Below are 11,855 nucleotides of genomic sequence, written 5' to 3'. Positions count from 1 at the left end.
CGGCGTGCCAGGGCCCCCAACCCTCCCTGTTTTCCCAGGCAGCTCAAACCAGGCCAGCGCCCAGCGAGGCCCTGGGCTCTGCCCGAACGCGCCTCCCCGGGGCCAGGCCGTGCCCATCCCAGGAGAGGCCCTGCTTGAAGAGGCTGGTGTGCAGAGGAGCCGAGTGCCCGCTGCGCCCGTCCTCGCCCGCTGGCGTCAGCCCTGGCTGAGACTTGGCCCTTTTAGGGCATCTCAGGCGGGGCCACCAGGCAATGAGCTCCCAGCTCAGCGGCTCTGTAGGAAAGACCCAAACGTGGCAGCTGCCCCCCTCGGGGCGTGGCCGCCCCCAGCCTTTGCTGGGCATGGGGCTGGGCTCCCTGGGCATGACACGTGGGGCAGAACCGGGGAGCCAGGCTGGGGGCTCCACTGGGCTCCTGGTGCCCTGGAGCCAACCCCAGAGCTGCTGCCTGGGGCAGCCCTGGCAGTGGACAGGCATGAGAGGGGCAGAAAAGAGCCACAAAAGTGACACGCACGCTGGAGAAATGCCTGACTCGGGTCTGTCCGCACTGCAGTGAGACACCCGGGCCGGCCCGGGCCAAGGGGCTGTTCAATTGCTGGGCAGATGTTTGGGCTCCGCCCAGCTCGGCTGCAGAGTCTGTGGAGCTGGGGGTCCTGTCTCGGCCGGTGTCAGACCCCGCGGCTGCAGCACAAACAGCCCCGCGGCTGGGATGGGGACGAGCTGCCCCCCCCCGGGTCTCGCATGGGGCACGGCCTTGCCCAAACACCCACTGTCAGTAGGGCTGGGCTGGGGACACGCCTGGCCGGGAGCGCTGGGGGCAGCTCACCCAAGGGGGGGGGCGAAGGGGCCGGGTGCAGGGACCAGCCTCATCGCAATGGGGAATAAACCCCCCCCAGGGAAGGGGTGAACCAGGCCAACGTGTCAGGGCTGTAGGGGATTCTCCATCCCCGCTGGTACCCACTCGCCTGCCCGCGTGGGCTGGCTGGGGCGTTGGCCGTCACGGCGCTGGGCTCGGGGGGGGAGCTGGTGCCAGGCTGGGCTCAGACTAGCCAGTCGAATGGTCCCTGAGGTCTGGGCTGCCAGCCCCGCAACCGCTCCCGCCGGCTGTCTGCACCCTGAAGCCGCAGTACCCGCCTCGGCTGTGCCTTCCTGCCGTGCCAGATGGGCCCCTGCCCGGCCGAGCTGGGAGCGCCAAGCTCCCCCCGCCCTCCAATCCCCGGGCAGGAGTGGGCCCTATGGGGCAGCTACAGGGCCCTGCCCAACTGGAAACGCCCCCGCCCAGGCGCCCGTCTCCTGGCAGACGCTCCTCGCTGGAGCCAGCGTCCTGCGGACACCCAGAGACCCACCCCACGGCTGAGCCCAGCCCCACGGCTCTCGCCCTGGCTCTCAGGGAAGCTTGGGGGTCCCCTGCCTGTCAGGGTCCAGGGGGCCCCCTCTCTTGCTTTGCCGGGTAGGGTAGTGAGGGTGGGGGGGCTCCGAGCTGGGCCGTGGCCACAGGGCCAGAGGAGGCCTGAAGCCCGAGGGGGGTTCGTCCCTTCCCAGCTGCTCAGAGAAATCCCGCCCCACGCTGGCATGGCCTGTCCTGCCCATCCGACCCTGCCACCCCACCTCTGTGCCCCTTGCAGCTGGCCAGGCTCCCGCTGCCCCCCCCACGGCGCTGTGCCCCCTTCGGGGTGACGGACAGCAGCTCCCCCGGCCCCCACACCTGACCCTCCCCGCCCCCCTTGGCCAGGCCCCCTGCCCGCGCTGCCTGCTGGGGGGGGGCGGCTCTGAGAGGCAGGGGCTTGGCTCCTGCCTGCCCACCGTGGCTGGTTGGGGGCTGGGGGGTGTCCTGACCCCGGACTGCGCTGGGGGCTGGGAGATCGGCTCACGCGCAGGCAAACTCGGCACAGCAAACAGCCGGGGGGGCCGGGCTGACCTGGGCCGACAGCGCCAGCTGGCTGCATCCGAGCCCCTCTGCCCTCACCGCCCCCGGCCCCCCTCGCTGGCGCCGTGAATGAGCCGCTGCCCCAGCGTGGCCCCAGCCTCTCCAGTGCAGGCGGGGCATTGGGCACCGGCTGGGGGTCGCTCTAGGGAGAAGGGCCTCAGCGTCAGGGGAGCCAGTGGGCACTGCAGGCCCTGCCCGGCCCCCCCCCCCCAGCACCCCTTCAAGCAGAGCCACGGGCTCTGGGACAGGAGGGGGGCAGAGGGGCACCCCGCAGAGCCGGGGGGGGGGGGGGAGGGGAAGCAGGGGGACAGGGCTGAGCACACCCCGGTTAATGGGTAACCAGCTGGAGCCAGGCAGTGACGTGGGCCCTGTGCTGGGATCAGCACGTCCGGCCCCCTCCCCCCCCCCACAGGGGAGGCTCTGGCCCCATGGCCCAATCCCTGCCAGAGCTCCACTTCCCACCCCCCCACCCCCCCCGCCCCGGGCTGACCCCTCGGTCAAACTCCAGGGCTACCCAGCGCCACTGGGAACTGCTGCCAGGACACGGCCCCGGGGCCAGCAGGGCCAATCCTGCCGGGGCCCTGGACCAGCGGGTCCAGCCTCCAATATGTGCAGGGGCGGGGGGCTGAGAGCCACTGACCCAAATTGGAAACCACTTCAAACCGGGGGGCGGGGGCACCCCCAGTTCTGGCACTGCTGGTGACAGGCCCAGCCCGGGCCAGCCGCACAGTGGGGCTGAGCAGTCGCTCCCTGAGCCCGGTGCTGCCTGGCAGGGAGTGAGTGCCCGGCCTGCCCAGGAGGTGGGCGCACAAGCGGCCTGCGCCCCTTGGCCTGCCCGGCCCCTGCCCTGCTGAGGAGAGGGGCACATTCTGGTTGCCTGGGTCAGGCTCGCACAGCAGCAGGGTCCTGGGGAATCCTCCACCCCCAAGGGGCCGGGCACCCGCCTGCCGTCAGAGGCGATTCCCAGCCAGCGCGGGAGTTAGGGGTTGTTAGTTCTCAGGTTATGGCGTAGAAGGACTTTGCCAGCAGCTTATCTAGGAGTTACAGCAGCGACCCCTGGGGATCCCCATTCTCGGGGCTACCTCCCCTCCGGGCCCCCACGAGGGACTGGCCCCCAAGCCACCCCAGACCCATCTCCCAGCCGCTCCCCAGTCCTTTGTCCCCTTCCCAGCCCCCTTCTTTTGGTCTCCACCTGCCCCAGCCTGTGGCAACTAGTGGGCCGAGGCAGGGGGTCCTGGCCGGGTCTGTGGCCCCTCCACCCTCCTGTGGTCTCTGCAATGATCACACACCGGGTCACATCACCGACACATGAGTAACACATGTGGGGAAACTGAGGCACACACCCAGCACTCAGAGAAAACCCCAAGAATATCCGCACTTCGTAACATCCCCTGATACCCATGTCACAGGGTGGGAAGAAGGTCCCTGCTTGTCCCCACAGGGAAATCTGGAGTCCAGCCACGCCCTAGCGCATGCCCCCCGCCAGCACCTCCCACGCTGCCTCTCTGGGGGCCCCGGGCCTGCAGCGCCCGGCTGGCCCCTCCGCAGTTGCCCTCGTCTCTTGATCCTTGTGGTGGGCAGCCCCGGGCTGTGCAGAACTGGCTGACGAGTTCGTGGTCTGGGTCCCGGAGACCGACGGGACTGGCGGTGGCGTTACTGTCGGTAGAGGGGCCACAGGTGGGTGCGATACCCAAAGCCAGCCCTTCAAAGGGTGAATTGGGTGGGAGCTTCCCCAGAAGGGGAGCCCGCAGCCCCCTAAGAGGAGCCGGCTGCCGGGGGGGGGGGGGGGCCACGGTGGCAGCGTCCCAGGGTTCCAGTGGGGAGGAGGCACCAGACCGGCTCGCTGGGGGAGGGCAGAGCTCCCGACCCAGCTCCCCATCTGCCAGGTGAATGCGGGGCCGCCCCAAGGGAGCCGGCGCCACCTCGCCCCCCTCAAGGTGGGGGAAGGAAGGTCCGGGGGTTCTGGGACATAGGCGCTGAGGTGACACTGGCCCTGCCCGAGGTGGAGGGCCCAGGCCGGCTGGTACCTGATACCTACCTAACCCTGAGGGGGGGTTCGGGCCCCCCCGGTCAAAATTTGGAATAGCATGAGGTTCTGATCCAAAACCCAAATGTTCTGGTTCTGTAGATCCTGTTACGACTACACCACTGTGATACGACCCGTGCCCAGGGCAGCCACCTGAGAATGCCAAGGTCTTTACTACGAAGGCTCCCTCTGACCCCAAGGGGTCAGCCACGGCACCAGAGCAATATAAGTTTGGATCTTACCTAAAATACCACGCTGGCAGCCAATCCTCTAGTAACTAAACTAAAGGTTTATTGTAAAAGGAAAAAAATAAACCATGAGAGAAATGTTAAAGGGTTAAAGCAAATCAGATACATACAAATGATTGAAAGTCCACATAGATCAGGTTTCTAGAAGAAATGTGGAGTTGCAGGCTTGTATAGTCCCCTCTGGTTCACATCCAGTACCTGGATGGGTCTCAGTCCTTTGTTACACAGCTTCGGTTGCAGATGACTTGATCCAGAGGTAGGTAGGTGGCTGAAGCTCAGGATAGAAGACAAAATGGTTTCTGTGGTTTGATCTTATAAACCCTCTTTCCCCCATGCGGCCTGTGGAAAGTTACAGGAACTAAAATGGGGTCCAGAGTCACATGGGCCAATCCCGGTAACTCTTCAGGTCTGCCTTTAGTTTCTTCCTGGGCCCCTTGCATCTGTCAGTGTCTTAATGGGCCATTAAGCAGGCCATTGTCCTGCCGCCTCTCTGTCTGGGGTGTGTCCCAGCCAGCCCAAATTGACATACAGAAGTATCAAATACAGCCATAACTTTCACTTTATATATAATACATGAACACAAGTATTAGTATCTTTCTCAGCACGATATATTCTTTCTAACAGTGTCTGACACGGCATATCTTACGTGAACCTTTATGATTTTGACATATTCATGTTAACCAATATGACAAATGCCTCCCACCCCCCAATCCAACCAGTGTGACATCTTATACAACATGCATCTTATACCTGAAACACAGGTACATCAGATATGTCCGTAACTCCCATTACAGATCTAACACATGAACACAAGTATTGCCATCTCCCTCAGCGCATTGCATCCTTCCTAGCAGTACCTGACATGGCCTATCTGACATGGATCCTTATGATTTTGACATATGAATGTTACACAATACAGTAAAGACCGCTCAAGCCAGCCCGCGTGACACCCCCAACGCGAGACTGGTGTAGAAAGGAGTAATCAGAGCTCCCGAATACACCTCAGGGCCCCCCCCTTATGCAGAGAGTGTGACACCCCCACGCACAATTGATGCAGAAAGGGTGTCCCTAGACACTGCTGAATGCATCACAGGAACTTTCCCTCTTCAGTTTTCAACGTGTTTCAAGGGTTTTACAAAGTGTCAGGCACATGGTACATTCCTACAGATCCTGGCATTAGCCACAAATTAACTACTAGACTTAACAAGGGCACACAGATCATTAGCCAAATCATGCCTAGCTAAAACAGGCTTTTCTTTGTAAGGTTTGCTAAGGAGTTAACAATGTTATTCAATATTTTACCAACAGTTGTATGGGTTTAGTTAGCTCAATGGTGACACGTACTTCACCACTGGTTGTTCTGTTACCTCTACATCACCCTCCTGCTGGGGCTAGGCTTTGGGCTCCCACTTTGGCCCCCTCTAATGAAACATTTCTTCGTTGAGCCCTAACAAACTCATTCCGCATGTGACTCCAAGTCAGAGCCATCCCAGGCATGTCCAACCCACTCTCAGCCGGCTACACGCAAGAGGAATTCTCCTTGCAAACAGCTAGGGGTGGATCTCCCCCTCCCCGCCCCCCCCCATCAGGCAGGTAATTTGCATTAACACACACACCAGCTAGCTCACTAGTTTCTAAATCATCCCTTCCCAGTCTGGACTAGGATCTAAAGAGAGATCCACCACTTTCACTGGCATCTCATAAACAGGGCTCTGATGTTCTTCCATGGCCAATCTCTGACTCCACATAGCCCCAAAGGTACCTGAGTGCACTAAGAGACTACAAGATACACCCAAAGCATCCCGACGTGAGAGTTTGCCTGTCACCCCTGCATTCCCAAGAGTTCAATTTCACGTCTGTCCTGCTGTGCAGTTCCAGCTGTCCAGTCTTTCCTCTGAAACGGAGACACCTTCTGTTCACTTACAGAGCCAACAGCCTGGAGACATTCAGGTTCCAATCTCATTCTCCTTCCACTATAACAACCAGGCCCAGACACTGGGTCACAGGCTGTTTAACCTCCCTAATAATTGTTACTTCATCTGGAACCGTTTTCAAGGTATCCAAACGGGACCTTTCTCAAACAGAGTCAGTGAATCCATCCACATTTGAGAAGCTCTGGCAGTCAGAAACTGAACCAAGTTTCTCAAGGTGTAAGCTGTCGCTTGCTACAGGCAGTGACTCCGCCTGGGCTAATTTAACCAATTCACTTCCACACCCTTCCCTTGCAGAAAACTGCTTGCAAAAGCTGCTAGGTGGTTTTATTCCTTCAGGAGCAGTTTTAGGAACAATCCTTTTCCCACAGAAACATCCCTTCCCTCTTCAGCTAGAGGCTGCTCTAAGGAAACCTTTCCCTGAGCCCCAACAGACTTGTTCTGGGTTTCAGTTAAGTCCAGAACCACTTTTGGTACAACAACTGACCAACCCTCCAAACTTTTGAAAACTGGGGTAGCGCCCTCCATGGGCAAGCCATTTCCCCGCACAGACACAGGTTTAGGAACACTCCCTTCCTGGGTCTTAGCTGAACCCAGAACCACCTCTGGTCCAGCTGGCATATTCTCAACCAGCATAAGCTGCGAGGAACATTTTGTCTGCTTCACAGACAGAATATTGGAGACTTTTTCTCCCCCAGCAGATAAACTGCTATTCTCAACATCCAAAAAACTTGAAACCTCCCCTATGTCCCAGCCCACCTGGCTGTTCCCAGACAAACTTTTGGAGACCGGAGTAGCTTCCCCCATGGGCAGGACATCACCCACAACAGACACAGGTTTAGGAACACTTCCTTCCTGGGTCTCAGCTGAATCCAGAACCACCTCTGGTCCAACTGACAAATCCTCCACCAGCATAAGCTGCGAGGTCCCCTCTGCCTGCTCCACAGACAGCACACTGGAGATTTTCAATCCCCCAGCAGATACACTGCTGTTCTGAACATACAAGCTGCTATTCCGCACATTCCCAAGGCTAGAGACACTCTCTTCCTTGTCACAGCATACCTGGCTAAACACAGACAACTGCTCACAGTCATGCACCCCCCTTCACAGATTTCCCCATTGATTACTGGTAACACAGGAGACTTGCAGTTGTACTCCTTCTGGGACTGGGTGACATTAACCTGGCTGTATATATTTACCACATCAGCATTAAACACATCAAAATTGCTACAAACTGGAGAGATTTTTCCCCAATTGCTGTTAAGAGAAGCTGGGCTTCCAGAAGGATACAGTTTCTGCTTTTCCAGGATCTGGAGTTGGAGTCTGGCTTTTTTCATCCATTCTTGATGAGCTTTTTCATTTTCCTCTTGTCTATGTGCTTTATGCAAGGTTCATTTTATATATAATAATAAAAAAAAAGGTGAGAAGGGGTATCTCAGGGAGTCCCAGACCAAGGTGCGTGCCAGAGGCGGTTAGTATAAAATGTACTCACCTCTGTCCTTGGTCGTGGAAGCTCCCCGAGGATCCCAGCTGCACCCTGCTCGCTGCGCCAACTTGTAAAGCAAGAAGGATTCTTTCTCCAAGAATCAGAGCAGTTTATTTGCGATATCAGGAAGTCTGACAAAGCAGCTTCAACTTCAGGGTGTTACGAAGATCACTTATATACGGTTTTTCTCACCTAAACACTGCATTTACATTTCTTTGATCTATTTACTTACAAATACAGACCTTGTTCTTCTCAGTAAGAACCGGGGTGATAAAGACAGAGACAGGACAGGATTTCTGACTATCCTTGCGTGGGGAGGCGGGGGGAATGGGTGGAATCTTTACAGATAAGAGGGTACGCCACAAGGGCGGTGGGGTGTGTGTGCAAGGAATGTGCTGTTCATGGAAAGGCAGAATCATTAAATGGGCATCTGGTCCTCGAGTTATCAGACATTTACACTAGCCATTGTCCTTGAGGCTTTGTTATGCATGCCTGTTAATTGTTGTGGGTTTCGGTTGGGCTGAAAACGGCTTCAAGTCTAACACTCTTTACTCAAAAGGTTCCCTCTGACCCCAAGGGGTCAGCCACAGCACCAGATGAATGTAAGTTTGTACATTCAGCACTGTACACTGCACCTACACGCTCATTTACACTTGTCTGTCAATTTATCAAAGCCATGGATATGCCCCAGCTCTGACACGCTAAGGGAGGTCTCTGCACACACTCAGTCCGCACGCCCTGTTTAGATAAAACAAACAAATCCGTTTATTGACGACAGCAAGATTTGAAGTGATTCCAAGTCAGATTAATAATAAGTCAAGGAGTTAATAACAATTAACTAAAAGTTAACGCTTAAGAGTAACCTGAGAGTAACATGTCGGTCTGTGTCCAGCTTAGCACACAGGCCGGGTGCGATGCCTCTTCCAACCAGGCCCCCGCTCCTTGTGGCAGATTCTCAGTCTTTGGTGGTGTTTAGAAGATGGATTCCAGGGAGAGCCAAGAGGCGAAGACACCTCAGCTTTTAACAAGTTTCCCCAATGCCCCCGGGGGTCAGGTGATCGGCTTGGGCCAGCTACAGGCATGATTTCTTCCACTTGAGCCTAAGTGCTCACAGGTGCGTAGGCCAGTCCATTGTTCCTGTGCGGTGCCTCCGTGGGGCAGGAAAAAAACACAGCCTTGTGTTCGTCTGCATCCAGCCAAAGCACGGGAGACACACATTTGGGGGCATGACACAGCAGAGTGTCGTATCTGGGCATGTGTGTGACATTGCAGGAAACACGCCACCATAACAATAATGCTCAGAATGCCATGAGCATTCCCAGAACACCGCACACGGCACACTGCACCGCACAACGCACAGTTACACTGCCAGAGTGAACCACACATCACACCAGGAGGGTGCACATGGGGCACAGCGTGTCACAGCAGCACACCAGGCAGAGGCTGCTGCAGAACTTTTACTGGCCGGGGATCTTTGCTGCAGTCTGGCAATACTGCCGGGCCTGTGACCCCTGCCACAGGGTGGAGAAGGCTGGGACAAGGGGAAAGCAGCCCTGAGGCCTCTGCCCATCATAGAGGAAACTTTCCAGAAGGTGGCAATGGACATGATGGGGGCCCCTCACCAAGGCCACTGTGACCCGTCCTGGGCCCAGGGTAGTCCCCTGAAAATGCCAAGGTCAGGGCAGTCTGTGGAAGCAGAGCAGATTCTCCCAGCACTGGTGGGTGGCACTGAAGCCCGGCTTCCCAACCAGCCACACACAGTGCTTCTGAATCCCCACAGAAGCCAGTCCACAAATGCCCAAAGCCCCCTTTACTGCATTTCAGCCTCTGGCTCCCAAATCAGCACTAGGTCCAGTAAAGAGACCAGTTATTTAAACTCTCTGCTCTTTACTCAAAAGGTTCCCTCTGACCCCCAAGGGGTCAGCCACAGCACCAGATCAATGTACGTTTGGATCTTACCTAAAATACCACGCTGCCAGCCAATCCTTTAGTATCTAAACTAAAGGTTTATTGTAAACAGAAAGAAATAAACCATGAGAGAAATGTAAAAGGGTCAAAGAAAATCAGACACATACAAATGATTCAAAGTCCACGTACATCAGGTTTCTGGAAGAAATGTGGAGTTGCAGGCATGTACAGTTCCCTCTGGTTCACATCCAGTACTTGGATTGGTCTCAGTCCTTTGTTTCACAGTTTCAGTGGCAGATGACGGGACTCAGAGGTAGGTAGCTGTTTGAAGCTGGGTCCCAACTGAAAGACTGGTGCCTGAAGACAAAATGGATTCCCAAGGCCTCTGCCTTAGACACCCTCTGGCCCTGGCCATGTGGTTTGTAGAGTTTTACAGGAACTAAAATGGAGTCCAGAGTCACATGGGCAAGTCCTGGTGCCTCATCAGGTACATCTCTGGTTTCTCCCCCGGGGCCCCTTGCGCCTGGGGATGTCTTAATGGGCCATTAAGCCAGCTATTGTCCTGCTGCCCTCCTGTCTGAGTCGTTACCCAGCCAGCATCATTTGAAATACAGATACATCAAATACATCTATAACTTCCATTTCACACCTCACACGTGAACATACACATCCTCATCTGACCTAGCACATCGCAGCCTGTCTAACAGTGCCTGACACGGCATATCCCACGTGAGTTACTATGATTTTGACACACTGATGTCAAACAATATAACAAATGCCCCCTCCCCCCCCCCCACCAATCCAGCCAGCGTGACTAGAGGTGACACCAGTTTTGGGCCTGGCTGCATGTGAGAAACTCAGTCTCGGGGTGGAAGGGCTGTCCATGAGTAGGTACGGAGCAGGTGTGAGACAGTGCAGACATCTGTTACAGCCCGGGCAGTCCAAGGACTGTGCCCGGACATCTGGAGGGTTTTCTTAAAGGGGTAGTTTCCTTAACGAAGGGTAGCCTGGCTGGAGCGTCTGAGCCCTCCTTGGGGGTACCCTTAAACTGCCTTCTGCTAAACACACCTCTTATGTTAGTGTTCCACAAGCCCTAGATCCTTCAGGACTGGGCCAGAAAAGACAGCATGCCTGGCACCCCTCTGTCCTGCAGGGGCCAGGAAACGTGAAAACCTCCGCTACCCTTCCGCGTTTAACAGCTTAGTTACCCAGTATCTTTTAGACTCCTGTATCGTGCGGGGCTGCTCAGCCACAGCAGGGTCCCTTTTTCTGTGAAGTGGGGTGGGGGGCACACCAGATTCACAGCAATCGAGGCAGACGCCAAAGTCTCCCCTTCGCAATTCTCCACCCAAATGTTACACTTATCAAAGCAAAGACTAGCAGGATCTTATTCAGGGGGATAAGGCCACACGCTGCGCTTATTGTGAATACAGAAAAGCAACGGCCTTCACGCACTCACTCACCCCCACACCCCAAATATTCTGCAGTCGGAGTATAATTACCAACCTCTGCATTGCACGGGCCAACCTACTGGCCAGGTAGATTGAGCACGAGAGGGAGCTGGGCCTCTGTCCATCGCCAAGCCAATACTCCGGGATGTTTGCAAAATGAACCCAAGGTTCTCGGCTTTTTGCTCCACCTTTATCGTGGTCAGGCCCCATCTGGGGCTATGGGTTATGCTGTGTCATGCTGCTTCCACACCTGGTGTGACTTGTCATCACCCCTTGTGTTGCACGCATGACGGCTTCCACGTTATTTTTTACACTGGGTTTCGTTTTTGTCCTTGGGATGAATTCTCCGTACGTTAGGGGCTATCTTTTATTTGCATTCTTTGGCCATCTGGGCTGTCAAACTTTGTTAAAACACAATTTTTTTACTCCCTTTTATTGCAGTAAAAATTACGGGCTGCCGCCTTTTTACTTCCTTATTACCCACACACACCACATTCAGTTTGTATCTCACTTACTAACTTCTGCGTCAACGAAGACCAAAAGGGGACACAAACTTGAAACATAGGCAGAAAAGAAAATACATTCTTAAAGGAAGAAGAAAACACCGTGGTGGAGTTCTGCATCAATACGGGTTTCATTACATCAGTTACCCAGTGTACTAACAACAAACACGCCTTGATCTGAGTCAGGTAATTTACATCCAACAAAAGGCCTCCCAGGCTGGTCCCAAACCAGCTCTCAGGAGGCTCAGTAACCGAACCCTCGAGGCGTTACAAGCAGGGTGTTTCAAACATGATTTAACACACCAACTATCTAGGGCTTCAGGCCAGCAGGGACCATTCAATTAGCTAGTCCCAGCCCGAGTCCCCTGCTTCCCCTC

Source organism: Emydura macquarii, unplaced genomic scaffold, assembly GCF_026122565.2.
Source record: "Emydura macquarii macquarii isolate MOO-44397 ecotype Brisbane River unplaced genomic scaffold, CSIRO-AGI_Emac_v2 contig_3511, whole genome shotgun sequence".
Taxonomy (NCBI): Eukaryota; Metazoa; Chordata; order Testudines; family Chelidae; genus Emydura; species Emydura macquarii.
The sequence above is the reverse complement of the archived record's forward strand: the minus strand, read 5'-3'. Positions refer to the sequence as shown.